The 15,208-nt window shown below is 28.7% G+C and overlaps 1 protein-coding gene and 1 long non-coding RNA gene across 6 annotated transcripts in view; one reads left to right on the top strand and one right to left on the bottom strand.

The window, feature by feature from the left end:
* The window catches only part of LOC111416882 (Shaker cognate b), a 120,647-nt gene that overhangs the window by 14,709 nt on the left and 90,730 nt on the right, over positions 1 to 15,208 (top strand). The window lies entirely within an intron of this gene.
* LOC139432640 (uncharacterized) lies at positions 54 to 4,279 on the bottom strand. Of its 3 annotated transcripts, none has more exons than XR_011642385.1 (4): positions 3,331 to 4,279; positions 1,624 to 3,265; positions 1,457 to 1,558; positions 54 to 1,387 (listed from the first exon to the last, which is right to left on the bottom strand). It is a non-coding gene; the product is annotated as an uncharacterized lncRNA (long non-coding RNA). The 3 variants fall into 3 exon arrangements; XR_011642386.1 differs by having other exon boundaries at positions 1,457 to 2,241; positions 2,306 to 3,265; XR_011642384.1 differs by having other exon boundaries at positions 1,457 to 3,265.

Here is a 15,208-nt window from a genome sequence, read left to right as displayed (position 1 = left end):
ATTTTTATTAATTTTTAACTCTAAAATGTCGACATATTCAAAAACAACATCCGTCTCGTTTATATTTTTATTATTAGCCTCTCTAACACAATAGTAAAGATAGAAAATTTTGGCACTGATAAAAACCGGCACTGTGCGAAATCTAATTTAAGTACTTTGTGTTTGAAATTTTGCCGAGAACAATATCTATTAGCGAAGGTAAGAATGGGATTTATCGATACTCGGTGTTGAAATAGACTCGGCAAAAAAACAAAGCTATTCGTTAAAAGTTTTCGGTTCATTTTATCCTTTTAACTGTTAATTTTTAAACGTTCCTTTTAGAAACACTTTTAAAAGTTCTTTTTTATTTCGTTTTTGATTGATCACCTCTCGTCATAAAAAGAAATGAAAAGATTATTTGCCCACGCGGACGCTATCTGCACCCACGTTATTTTTAATGCCACTTGAGCTAGTTCGAAAATAATATGACCGTGGAAATGAATACTACGCTATTTTCGTTGGCACAAATCTTACAATAAACATTATAACAATCATTGTTCACAAAAAGAGCACTAATATATAAATTTTTAATTCAATGTGGTCTTTCTGTACAAAATCCCATCATTTCGATTCAACGAATTTTTCATCAATTATTAATAAACGCGTCTACTTTCCAATGATCGAAGTGAAGTCTCAATTTGTTCGATTTCCAGCATCTTTAATAATTAAAAAAATCGATTTTTTAGGAAATTGTTACTAAATTTTCACCAATTATTAATAAATGTATATACTTTCCAATGAATTAGTTCGTTTTGAAAAATAACTTTTCATTCTTGAGATACAAGCTATTAAGTGAAGCATCATTTATACCATTTCCAGATATCTTAAAAAATTCCTGAAAAATCGATTTCCTAGGAAATTGTTACTAACTTTTCACGAATTATTAATAAAAGCATCTACTTTCCAATGAACTAGTCCGTTTTAAAAAATCACTTTTCATTTTTGAGATACACGCTATTGAAGTTAAGTATCAATTTATACCATATCCAGACATCTTTAAAAATTCCTGAAAAATCGATTTCTTCGGAAATTGTTACTAAATGTTCACCAATTATTAATAAAAGCATTTACTTTCCAATGAACTAGTCCGTTTTAAAAAATCACTTTTCATTTTTGAGATACAAGCTATCGAAGTTAAGTATCAATTTATACCATATTCAGACATTTTAAAAAATTCCTGAAAAATCGATTTCCTAGGAAATTGTTACTAACTTTTCACCAATTATTAATAAAAGCATCTACTTTCCAATGAACTAGTCCGTTTTGAAAAATCACTTTTCGTTCTTGAGATACAAGCTATCGAAGTTAAGTATCGATTTATACCATTTCCAGACATCTTCAAAAATTCCTGAAAAATCGATTTCTTAGGAAATTGTTACTAATTTTTCACCAATTATTAATGAAAGTGTCTACTTACCAGTAAACTAGTCCGTTTTGAAAAATCACTTTTCGTTCTTGAGATACAAGCTATTGAAGTTAAATATCAATTTATACCATATCCAGACATCTTCAAAAATTCCTGAAAAATCGATTTTTTAGGAAATTGTTACTAACTTTTCACCAATGATTAATAAAAGCATCTACTTTCTAATGAACTAGTCCGTTTCGAAAAATCATTTTTCGTTCTTGAGATACAAGGTATCGAAGTTAAGTATCAATTTATACCATTTCTAAACATCTTTAAAAATTCCTGAAAAATCGATTTCTTAGGAAATTGTTACTAACTATTCACCAATTATTAATAAATGCATCTAGTTTCCAATGAACTAATCCGTTTAAAAAATTACTTTTTGTTCTTGAGATACAAGTTATCGAAGTTAATTATCTATTTATACCATTTCCAGACATCTTTAATAATTCCTGAAAAATCGATTTCTTAGGAAATTGTTACCAACTTTTCACCAATTATTAATAAATGCATCTACTTTCCAATGAACTAATCCGTTTTGAAAAATTACTTTTTGTTCTTGAGATACAAGTTATCGAAGTTAATTATCAATTTATACCATTTCCAGACATCTTTAATAATTCTTGAAAAATCGATTTTTTAGGAAATTGTTACTAACTTTTCACCAATTATTAATAAATGCATCTACTTTCCAATGAACTAGTCCGTTTTGAAAAATCACTTTTCGTTCTTGAGATACAAGGTATCGAAGTTAAGTATCAATTTAAACGATTTCCTGACATCTTTAATAATTCCTGAAAAATCGATTTTTTAGGAAATTGCTACTAAATTTTCACCAATTATTATAAAAGCATCTACTTTCCAATGAACTAGTCCGTTTTGAAAAATCACTTTTCGTTCTTGAGATATAAGCTATAAAAATTAAGTATTAATTTAAACCATTTCCAGGCATCTTTAATAATTCCTGAAAAATCGATTTTTTAGGAAATTGTTACTAAATTTTCACCAATTATTAATAAAAGCATCTACTTTCCAATGAACTAGTCCGTTTTGAAAAATCACTTTTCGTTCTTGAGATACAAGCTATCGAAATTATGTATCAATTTAAACCATTTCCAGGCATCTTTAATAATTCCTGAAAAATCGATTTTTTAGAAAATTCTTACTAACTTTTCACCAATTATTAATGAAAGTGTCTACTTTCTAATAAACTAGCCCGTTTTGAAGAATCACTTTTCGTTCTTGAGATACACGGTATCGAAGTTAAGTTTCAATTTATACGATTTCCAGCATCTTAAATAATTCCTGAAAATTCGATTTCTTACGAAATTGTTACTAACTTTTCACCAATTATTAATAAAAGCATCTACTTTCCAAAGGACTAGTCCGTTTTGAAAAATCACTTTTCGTTCTTGAGATACAAGCTATTGAAGTTAAGTATCAATTTATACCATATCCAGAGATCTTCAAAAATTCCTGAAAAATCGATTTCTTAGGAAATTATTATTAACTTTTCACCAATTATTAAGGAAAGTGTCTACTTTCCAGTAAACTAGTCCGATTTGAAAAATCACTTTTCGTTCTTGAGATACAATCTATCGAAGTTAAGTATCGATTTATACCATTTCCAGACATGTTTAATAATTCCTGAAAAATCGATTTCTTAGCAAATTGTTACTAAATTTTCAGCAATTAATAATAAATGCGTCTTCTTTCCAATCAACTAGTCCGTTTTGAAAAATTACTTTTCTTTCTTGAGATACAAGCTATTGGAGTTAAGTATCAATTTATACCATTTCCAGACATCTTTAATAATTCCTGAAAAATCGATTTCTTAGGAAATTGTTACTAACTTTTCACGAATTATTAATAAAAGCATTTACTTTCTTATGAACTAGTCCGTTTTGAAAAATCACTTTTCATTCTTGAGATACAAGCTATCGAAGTTAAGTATCGATTTATACCATTTCCAGACATCTTTAATAATTCCTGAAAAATCGATTTCTTCGGAAATTGTTACTAACTTTTCACGAATTATTAATAAAAGCATTTACTTTCTTATGAACTAGTCCGTTTTGAAAAAATCGCTTTTCGTTCTTGAGATATAATCTATCGAAGTTAAGTATCAATTTATACCATTTCCAGACATCTTTAATAATTCCTGAAAAATCGATTTCTTAGGAAATTGTTACTAACTTTTCACCAATTATTAACGAAAGTGTATACTTTCCAGTAAACTAGTCCGTTTTCAAAAATCACTTTTCGTTCTTGAGATACAATCTATCGAAGTTAAGTATCGATTTATACCATTTCCAGACATGTTTAATAATTCCAGAAAAATCGATTTCTTAGCAAATTGTTACTAAATTTTCAGCAATTATTAATAATAAATGCGTCTTCTTTCCAATGAACTAGTCCGTTTTGAAAAATTATTTTTCTTTCTTGAGATACAAGCTATTGGAGTTAAGTATCAATTTATACCATTTCCAGACATCTTTAATAATTCCTGAAAAATCGATTTCTTAGGAAATTGTTACTAACTTCTCATCAACTATTAACGAAAGTGTCTACTTTCCAGTAAACTAGTCCGTTTTGAAAAATCACTTTTCGTTCTTGAGATACAATCTATCGAAGTTAAGTATCAATTTATACCATTTCCAGACATCTTTAATAATTCCTGAAAAATCGATTTCTTAGCAAATTGTTACTAAATTTTCAGCAATTAATAATAAATGCGTCTTCTTTCCAATGAACTAGTCCGTTTTGAAAAATTACTTTTCTTTCTTGAGATACAAGCTATTGGAGTTAAGTATCAATTTATATCATTTCCAGACATCTTTAATAATTCCTGAAAAATCGATTTCTTAGAAAATTGTTACTAACTTTTCACCAATTATTGATAAAAGGATCTACTTTCCAATGAACTACTCTGTTTTGAAAAATCACTTTTTGTTCTTGAGATACAAGGTATCGAAGTTAAGTATCAACTTAAACGATTTGCTGACATCTTTAATAATTCCTGAAAAATCGATTTTTTAGGAAATTGTTACTAAATTTTCACCAATTCTTAATGAAAGTATCTATTTTCCAATGAACTAGTCCGTATTGAAAAATCACCTTTCGTTTTTGAGATACAAGCTATTGAATTTAAGTATCGATTTATACCATAACCAGACATCTTTAAAAATTCTTGAAAAATCGATTTCTTCGGAAATTGTTACTAAATGTTCACCAATTATTAATAAAAGCATCTAGTTTCCAATAAACTGGTCCGTTTTGAAAAATCTCTTTTCGTTGTTGAGATACACGGTATCGAAATTAAGTATCGATTTATACCATTTCCAGACATCTTTAATAATTCCTGAAAAATCGATTTCTTAGAAAATTGTTACTAACTTTTCACCAATTATTAATAAAAGTATCTAGTTTCCAATGAACTAGTCCATTTTGAAAAATCACTTTTCGTTCTTGAGATACAAGGTATCAAAGTTAAATATCAATTTATACCATTTCCAGACATCTTTAATAATTCCTGAAAAATTTATTTCTTAGGAAATTGTTACTAACTTTTCACCAATTATTAATGAAAGTGACTACTTTCCAATAAACTAGTCCGTTTTGAAAATACACTTTTCGTTCTTGAGATACAAGTTATCGAAGTTAATTATCAATTTATACCATATTCAGACATCTTAAAAAATTCCTGAAAAATCGATTTCTTAGGAAATTGTTACTAACTTTTGACCAATTATTAATAAAATCATCCACTTTCCAATGAACTAGTCCATTTTGAAAAATCACTTTTCATTATTGTGATATAAGCTATGGAAGTCAAGTATCAATTTATACCATTTCCAGACATCTTTAATAATTCCTGAAAAATCGATTTCTTAGGAAATTGTTACTAACTTTTCACCAATTATTAATAATTGCATCTACTTTCCAATGAACTGGTCCGTTTTGAAACATAACCTTGCGTTCATGAAAATATAAGTTATTGAACTTAATAATTTTTGCAGTATTTTTTGGGGTAACTTTAAAAATTTCTGTAAAATCGATTACTAGAAAAATTATTATGAAATTTGCACCAATTATTAATAAAAGTGTCTACTTTCCATTAATCGAGTCTGTTTTGAAATATCACCTTTCGTTCTTGAGATATGAATTACTGAAGTTATTTAACCATTTTTTTTTTGGACTAAAAATATATTTCATTATTATTTTAAAATTTTTATGATTTCTCCATCAAACGCATCCATAAACGCATCCAATTTTATTACTTTGTATATTTGGTTATGCTCCCGTTCTGGTCCAAATAACCGCGCTTCGATGATTTATAACACAATTTACAATTTATCGTGAACGCGTACGGAAAAATCGCACAATCTCAATATCGTTTCGTTATATCTAATGGCATTTCGATGTCATCGTATGATCAATTTGTGAGCGGTTTCATAATGACGTCGCCGATGTTTGCACAATGTTGAAGGACGAGATTCTATCGATCCATTTCGTAAGTTATGTTACATTTGAATTTCTTGATTTCGTTTTTGTGTGAAATATAAAATTGGTTATGTATTGTCGCGATATTTTCTTTCATAACAACCATTATTATTAATGAGGATGCCATAAATTTTAAAGTTTTCGACGAGAATCTTTCGTTGGAAACAAAATCTTGTCCAAAAAACTTTTAATACCCCCCAGAATTTCTGGTGCCATTCCAACTCGATCAATTACTTTACTTCTCTTTCCTAACCCAAAAATGCACATCACATCCTAACCATCGATCGAAATTTCGCATGCACTAAATTTACCTTCAGAAATCCAATTTAACAAGGTCGTCACGATCAAAAAGTCGAAAGTAAAACTTGAATTAAATTCGAAATATATCCAGGTTTATGTTGTTGCAATTAAATATGTTTCCTGGCAGCGATAAAGTAAGAATGATTACCAAGACCTTGCCCTTTGAAATGCCAACAACGTTTCTCGTTTAAATTCATTGGCACATTAATTTTCTCCGAACCGTTTAATTATCTCGATCCGATTTAAAACGAAATAAACTCCCAAAAATGATAAATCAAAAAACAAAAAAAAAATAATCCCAATTAATCGATGGGATTTAATTAGATTTTAGTAAATAAACAATAATCCAATTTAGATAAGATTATTTCGTAAACATTTCATCAATTCTTTAATTAAGAAACAAATTGGGTTAATTTCCCTCGTTAGCAACTTTCTTAATCGAATGTAAGAATTTTTTATTACCATATGGTTAACCTATTATAGTTAGGGAGAATGTAGGGCACACAAATTACCATACTGTAGATCTTTAACTCGTTCATGTGGTAACGTTTAATTTAATATCGTACATAGGAAAAGCGGCGCCACATGCAACTTTTTAGGGAACACTCAAGAAGCTTTTTTTTTTTAATTATAAACACGTTTGTGACCATTTCGTATTTTTCTCGATATTTATGCATCTGAGGGAAAAAGTGGAAAAGAGCAATATTGTTAAGAATAAAATTTTCTACAACTTTTGTATTAAATCTTTTTTTCTAAAGCGTTCCGAATCCCGTGCGCTAACAACAACAATATGCAAAACCACGATTTTATCTAAATTTCACCTTTTTGAATATTACTCGATATTTATGGATCTGAGAGCAAAAGTGTAAAAGAGCAATATTGTTAAGAATAAAATTTTCTACAACTTTCGTATTAAAACTTTTTTTCTAAAACGTTTAGAACTCCGTGCGCTATTAGCAACAATATGCAAAACCACGATTTCGTCTAAATTTCACCTTTTTGAATATTTCTGGATATTTATGGATCTGAGAGCAAAAGTGTAAAAGAGCAATATTGTTAACAATAAAATTTTCTACAACTTTCGTATTAAAACTTTTTTTCTAAAACGTTCAGAATTCCCTGCGCTACCAACAACAATATGCACAACCACGATTTCGTCTAAATTTCACCTTTTTGAATATTACTCCATATTTATGGATCTGAGAGCAAAAGTGTAAAAGAGCAATATTGTTAAGAATAAAATTTTCTACAACTTTCGTATTAAAACTTTTTTTCTAAAACGTTCAGAATTCCCTGCGCTACCAACAACAATATGCAAAACCACGATTTCGTCTAAATTTCACCTTTTTGAATATTACTCGATATTTATGGATCTGAGAGCAAAAGTGTAAAAGAGCAATATTGTTAAGAATAAAATTTGCTACAACTTTTGTACTAAAACTTTTTTTCTAAAACGTTCCGAATTCCGTGCGCTACCAACCACAATATGCAAAACCACGATTTGGTCTAATTTTCAGCTTTTCTAATTTTTCTCAATATTTATGCATCTGAGAGCAAAAGTGTAAAAGAGCAATATTGTTAAGAATAAAATTTGTTACAACTTTTGTACTAAAACTTTTTTTCTAAGACGTTCCGAATTCCGTGCGCTACCAACCACAATATGCAAAACCACGATTTGGTCTAATTTTCACCTTTTTTAATTTTTCTCAATATTTATGCATCTGAGAGCAAAAGCGTAAAAGAGCAATATTGTTAAGAATAAAATTTGCTACAACTTTTGTACTAAAACTTTTTTTCTAAGACGTTCCGAATTCCGTGCGCTACCAACCACAATATGCAAAACCACGATTTGGTCTAATTTTCACCTTTTCTAATTTTTCTCAATACTTATGCATCTGAGGGAAAAAGTGAAAAAGAGCAATATTGTTAAGAATAAAATTTTCTACAACTTTCGTATTAAAACTTTTTTTCTAAAACGTTTAGAACTCCGTGCGCTACCAGCAACAATATGCAAAACCACGATTTCGTCTAAATATCACCTTTTTGAATATTTCTCGATATTTATGGATCTGAGAGCAAAAGTGTAAAAGAGCAATTTTTATTTTTATTGTTAAGAATAAAGTTTGCTACAATTTTTGTATTAAAACTTTTTTTCTAAAATGTTCTGAATCCCGTGCGCTACCAACAACAATATGTAAAACCACGATTTCGTCTAAATTCCACCTTTTCTAATATTTCTCGATATTTATGCATCTGAGGACAAAAGTGCAAAAGAGCAATATTGTTAAGAATAAAGTTTGCTACAACTTTTATACTAAAACTTTTTTTCTAAAACGTTCAGAATTCCGGGCGCCACCAACAACAACATGTAAAATCACGATTTTGTCTAAATATTACCTTTTTGAATTTTTCTCGATATTTATGGATTTGAGAGCAAAAGTGTAAAAGAGCAATATTGTTAAGAATAAACTTTTCTACAACTTTCGTATTAAAACTTTTTTTCTAAAACGTTTAGAACTCCGTGCGCTACTAGCAACAATATGCAAAACCACGATTTCGTCTAAATTTCACATTTTTGAATATTTCTCAATATTTATGGATCTGAGAGCAAAAGTGTAAAAGAGCAATATTGTTAAGAATAAAATTTACTACAATTTTTATAGTACAACTTCTTTTCTAAAACGTTCCGAATCCTGTGCGCTACCAACAACAATATGTAAAACCACGATTTCGTCTAAATTTTACCTATTTGAATTTTCCTCGATATTTATGGATCTGAGAGCAAAAGTGTAAAAGAGCAATATTGTTAAGAATAAAATTTGCTATAACTTTCGTATTAAAACTTTTTTTCTAAAACGTTTAGAACTCCGTGCGCTACTAGCAACAATATGCAAAACCACGATTTCGTCTAAATTTCACATTTTTGAATATTTCTCAATATTTATGGATCTGAGAGCAAAAGTGTAAAAGAGCAATATTGTTAAGAATAAAATTTACTACAATTTTTATAGTACAACTTCTTTTCTAAAACGTTCCGAATCCTGTGCGCTACCAACAACAATATGTAAAACCACGATTTCGTCTAAATTTTACCTATTTGAATTTTCCTCGATATTTATGGATCTGAGAGCAAAAGTGTAAAAGAGCAATATTGTTAAGAATAAAATTTGCTATAACTTTCGTATTAAAACTTTTTTTCTAAAACGTTTAGAACTCCGTGCGCTACTAGCAACAATATGCAAAACCACGATTTCGTCTAAATTTCACATTTTTGAATATTTCTCAATATTTATGGATCTGAAAGCAAAAGTGTAAAAGAGCAATATTGTTAAGAATAAAATTTACTACAATTTTTATAGTACAACTTCTTTTCTAAAACGTTCCGAATCCTGTGCGCTACCAAACACATTATGTAAAACCACGATTTCGTCGAAATTTTACCTTTTCGAATTTTCCTCGATATTTATTCATCTGCGAGCAAAAGTGTAAAAGAGCAATATTGTTAAGAATAAAATTTGCTATAACTTTCGTATTAAAACTTTTTTTCTAAAACGTTTAGAACTCCGGGCGCTACCAACAACAATATGCAAAACCACGATTTCGTCTAAATTTCACCTTTTTGAATATTTCTCGATATTTATGGATCTGAGAGCAAAAGTGTAAAAGAGCAATATTGTTAAGAATAAAATTTTCTACAACTTTCGTATTAAAACTTTTTTTCTAAAACGTTCAGAATTCCCTGCGCTACCACCAACAATATGCAAAACCACGATTTCGTCTAAATTTCACCTTTTTGAATATTTCTGGATATTTATGGATCTGAGAGCAAAAGTGTAAAAGAGCAATATTGTTAAGAATAAAATTTTCTACAACTTTCGTATTAAAACTTTTTTTCTAAAACGTTCAGAATTCCCTGCGCTACCACCAACAATATGCAAAACCACGATTTCGTCTAAATTTCACCTTTTTGAATATTTCTGGATATTTATGGATCTGAGAGCAAAAGTGTAAAAGAGCAATATTGTTAACAATAAAATTTTCTACAACTTTCGTATTAAAACTTTTTTTCTAAAACGTTCAGAATTCCCTGCGCTACCAACAACAATATGCAAAACCACGATTTCGTCTAAATTTCACCTTTTTGAATATTTCTCGATATTTATGGATCTGAGAGCAAAAGTGTAAAAGAGCAATATTGTTAAGAATAAAATTTTCTACAACTTTCGTATTAAAACTTTTTTTCTAAAACGTTCAGAATTCCCTGCGCTACCACCAACAATATGCAAAACCACGATTTCGTCTAAATTTCACCTTTTTGAATATTACTCCATATTTATGGATCTGAGAGCAAAAGTGTAAAAGAGCAATATTGTTAAGAATAAAATTTTCTACAACTTTCGTATTAAAACTTTTTTTCTAAAACGTTTAGAACTCCGTGCGCTACTAGCAACAATATGCAAAACCACGATTTCGTCTAAATTTCACCTTTTTGAATATTTCTCGATATTTATGGATCTAAGAGCAAAAGTGTAAAAGAGCAATATTGTTAAGAATAAAATTTTCTACAACTTTCGTATTAAAACTTTTTTTCTAAAACGTTTAGAACTCCGTGCGCTACCAACAACAATATGCAAAACCACGATTTCGTCTAAATTTCACCTTTTTGAATATTACTCCATATTTATGGATCTGAGAGCAAAAGTGTAAAAGAGCAATATTGTTAAGAATAAAATTTTCTACAACTTTCGTATTAAAATTTTTTTTCTAAAACGTTTAGAACTCCGTGCGCTACTAGCAACAATATGCAAAACCACGATTTCGTCTAAATTTCACCTTTTTGAATATTTCTCGATATTTATGGATCTAAGAGCAAAAGTGTAAAAGAGCAATATTGTTAAGAATAAAATTTTCTACAACTTTCGTATTAAAACTTTTTTTCTAAAACGTTTAGAACTCCGTGCGCTACTAGCAACAATATGCAAAACCACGATTTCGTCTAAATTTCACCTTTTTGAATATTACTCCATATTTATGGATCTGAGAGCAAAAGTGTAAAAGAGCAATATTGTTAAGAATAAAATTTTCTACAACTTTCGTATTAAAACTTTTTTTCTAAAACGTTTAGAACTCCGTGCGCTACTAGCAACAATATGCAAAACCACGATTTCGTCTAAATTTCACCTTTTTGAATATTTCTCGATATTTATGGATCTAAGAGCAAAAGTGTAAAAGAGCAATATTGTTAAGAATAAAATTTTCTACAACTTTCGTATTAAAACTTTTTTTCTAAAACGTTTAGAACTCCGTGCGCTACTAGCAACAATATGCAAAACCACGATTTCGTCTAAATTTCACCTTTTTGAATATTACTCCATATTTATGGATCTGAGAGCAAAAGTGTAAAAGAGCAATATTGTTAAGAATAAAATTTTCTACAACTTTCGTATTAAAACTTTTTTTCTAAAACGTTTAGAACTCCGTGCGCTACTAGCAACAATATGCAAAACCACGATTTCGTCTAAATTTCACCTTTTTGAATATTTCTCGATATTTATGGATCTAAGAGCAAAAGTGTAAAAGAGCAATATTGTTAAGAATTAAATTTGCTACAACTTTTGTACTAAACGTTTTTTTCTAAAACTTTCCGAATCCTGTGCGCTACCAACAACAATATGTAATACCACGATTCTGTCTAATTTTCACCTTTTCGAATTTTCCTCAATATTTATATATCTGAGAGCAAAAGTGTAAAAGAGCAATATTGTTAAGAACAAAATTTTCTACAACTTTTATACTAAAACTTTTTTTCCAAAACGTGCTTAAAGATTAAATTAATTCTTTTTTATTGTTTTTCTTATTTCGTATTGAATGATTAAGCTTAAATCGAATCAAATAAAATCCTATCTAATAGGGGGTGAATAAAATTGGTGGCTAATTTCGCATAGGTGTTTTATAAATTAAAAACAAATATAACTGCTGTTTATTTAAAGACATAATTTGAAGAAAACGTTGACAATTTTGGGCACAAGAAGAGAGAGAGGTTTTGAACATTTGCCAGTGCTTAGGTGATGTGCTTTAAAACGGATGTGTTTTGGTACTTTACATACGCGGGTTTGTGTTAACAAATCGGTTGTTGCCATCGTGAAACTAAAGTTCTATTTATATTAAAGTTAAAGAGCGATCGAACGGTTCGTTTTAAAGGTAAATAAAAACAGATTAAAACGATCTCGGTTTCTACTTTACACATATATATCTTTTTTTGAATGGCCTTTAAAATTTGTAGCGGAGAAAACGGGAATCAATGCAGCTATACTACTTTAAACCGGCTGAAAATCGTATAAATCGACGATTTACAAGCACGCAGTCGCGTGGGATGAAGTATTATTAGCAACACTGGTGGTCAAGTTGTTCCGTATCAGCTGTTCTTTGGACAGTTAATTAACTTTTACAACTTTAACGTTTTAGTTAAATTAGATTTTAATTAAAATGTCTAAATTTAGTTGATTTGAGACCAAATCGGCACAATTAATCATTGAAATGTATCTGATATGGATATAGCGAGAAATGGATAAGAAAAAGTTGAGGAAAGGTGATTTCTTTTTTGGTGTGGAATTTTCTTGGATTCCATCCAACTCGGTTATGACTCAGATGTATTTCAAGGGATGAATATCAATATTTTTGTAGATTTGGATTCTCCAAATTTCTTTCTTCAACGACATTCTAAAAACATAAGTTCAAATTTAATTTCTGCCATAAAGATTTTGAGACTTCGTCTAGAGTTAAGTGTTGAATTAAACAGTTTTGTCACTTTTAAAAATGCTAAATCGTTATCAATAAGAAAGTAGATGTACTTAAACATGAATAAGTTATGTAATATTTTTGTTTCATTCATACAATTTTATTATTTACGTTGCAATTCAAGATAAAGTCAGGATTAAAGTTACAAAATATAATTCGGTGATGAAAGTTTCAAAATAAAAAGTCGGGATTAATCACCTTTCAAAAACACTCTCAAATCTAATCGGTTTTAATCAATTTCGTTTGAATCGCAATCGTTTTCATGGAACCTGAATCTAAAATGACCAATGGTAAACGATTTTCCAGAACATGATACATAGTTTTTCGTAGAACCTGAACTGGATTTTGTTCGAAATTGATTTATAATTAACAAATTTTCGATGTAAAATAATTTGTTTTACTACGAAATCTACATTTAATTTATAAACAATTTGTTTGGTTTCATTTATAAATCAATTTTATTAATTTGATCGATTCAACAAATTCGATAATTCAATACGCCTAAAAAGGGGAATATTTATAACTCAGCTAAACTAATAATATCTCCTAAATTAATTGAGATATTCAAAAATTGTTTGCAGCATTAAATTTGTTAATGAATTCTACATAAACTCACCAAATTTGGTATCTTTATCATTACTCACCAGTTAGGAATAAATGTTTAAACCTAACCCTGTAAGAAATGTACATCCAAAAAGGAAAATTTTTTAAGTCAATTAAATAACTAATATCTTCTAAACTAATTGTGACAGTAAGAAATGGCTTACACTACTAAATTTGTTAATTAATTTTACACAAAACTGCCAAATTTGGAATCTTTATCATTTTGCACTCGCTAGAAATATATTTTTAAAACGAACCCTAAAAAAAGTAATAGATTCGAAAAGAAAAATTTTTATAACTCAGCTAAATAAAAAAATCTCCTAAACTATTTGAGATTTTAAAAAATGGCTTGCAGTACTAAATTTGTTAATCAATTCTACATAAACTCACCAAATTTGATATCTTTATCATTACTCATCAATTAGGAATAAATTTTTTGACCTAACCCTGCAAAAAATGTACATCCAAAAATGAAATTTTTTTAACTCAGCTAAATAACTAATATCTCCTAAACTAATTGTGATATTGAGAAATGGCTTACACTACTAAACTTGTTAATCAATTTTACACAAAACTGCCGAATTTGGAATCTCTATCATTTTGCACTCGCTAGAAATAAATTTTTAAACCGAACCCTAAAAAAAGTAGTAGATTCGAAAAGAAAAATTTTTATAACTCAGCTAAATAAAAAAATCTCCTAAACTGTTTGAGATATTGAAAAATGGCTTGCAGTACTAAATTTGTTAATCAATTCTACATAAACTCACCAAATTTGGTATTTTTATCATTACTCATCAATTAGGAATAAATTTTTTGACATAACCCTGCAAAAAATGTAGATCCAAAAAGGAAAATTTTTTAACTCAGCTAAATAACTAATATCTCCTAAACTAATTGTGATATTGAGAAATGGCTTAGACTACTAAATTTGTTAATCAATTTTACACAAAACTGCCAAATTTGGAATCTCTATCATTTTGCACTCGCTAGAAATAAATTTTTAAACCGAACCCTAAAAAAAGTAGTAGATTCGAAAAGAAAAATTTTTATAACTCAGCTAAATAAAAAGATCTCCTAAACTATTTGAGATATTGAAAAATGGCTTGCAGTACTAAATTTGCTAATAAATTCTACATAAACACACCAAATTTGGTATCTTTACCATTACTCACTACTTAGGAATAAAATTTTTGGCTTAACCCTGCAAAAAATGTACATCCAAAAATTAAATTTTTTTAACTCAGCTAAATAACTAATATCTCCTAAACTAATTGTGATATTGAGAAATGGCTTACACTACTAAATTTGTTAATCAATTTTACACGAAACTGCCAAATTTGGAATCTCTATCATTTTGCACTCGCTAGAAATAAATTTTTAAACCGAACCCTAAAAAAAGGAGTAGATTCGAAAAGAAAAATTTTTATACCTTAGCTAAATAAAAAAATCTCTTAAACTATTTGAGATATTGAAAAATGGCTTGCAGTACTAAATTTGTTAATCAATTCTACTTAAACTCACCAAATTTGATGTCTTTATCATTACTCACTACTTAGG

The sequence above is a fragment of the Onthophagus taurus genome, chromosome 1 (genome assembly GCF_036711975.1).
Source record: "Onthophagus taurus isolate NC chromosome 1, IU_Otau_3.0, whole genome shotgun sequence".
Taxonomy (NCBI): Eukaryota; Metazoa; Arthropoda; class Insecta; order Coleoptera; family Scarabaeidae; genus Onthophagus; species Onthophagus taurus.
This window is presented reverse-complemented; position numbering and strand designations above follow the sequence as displayed.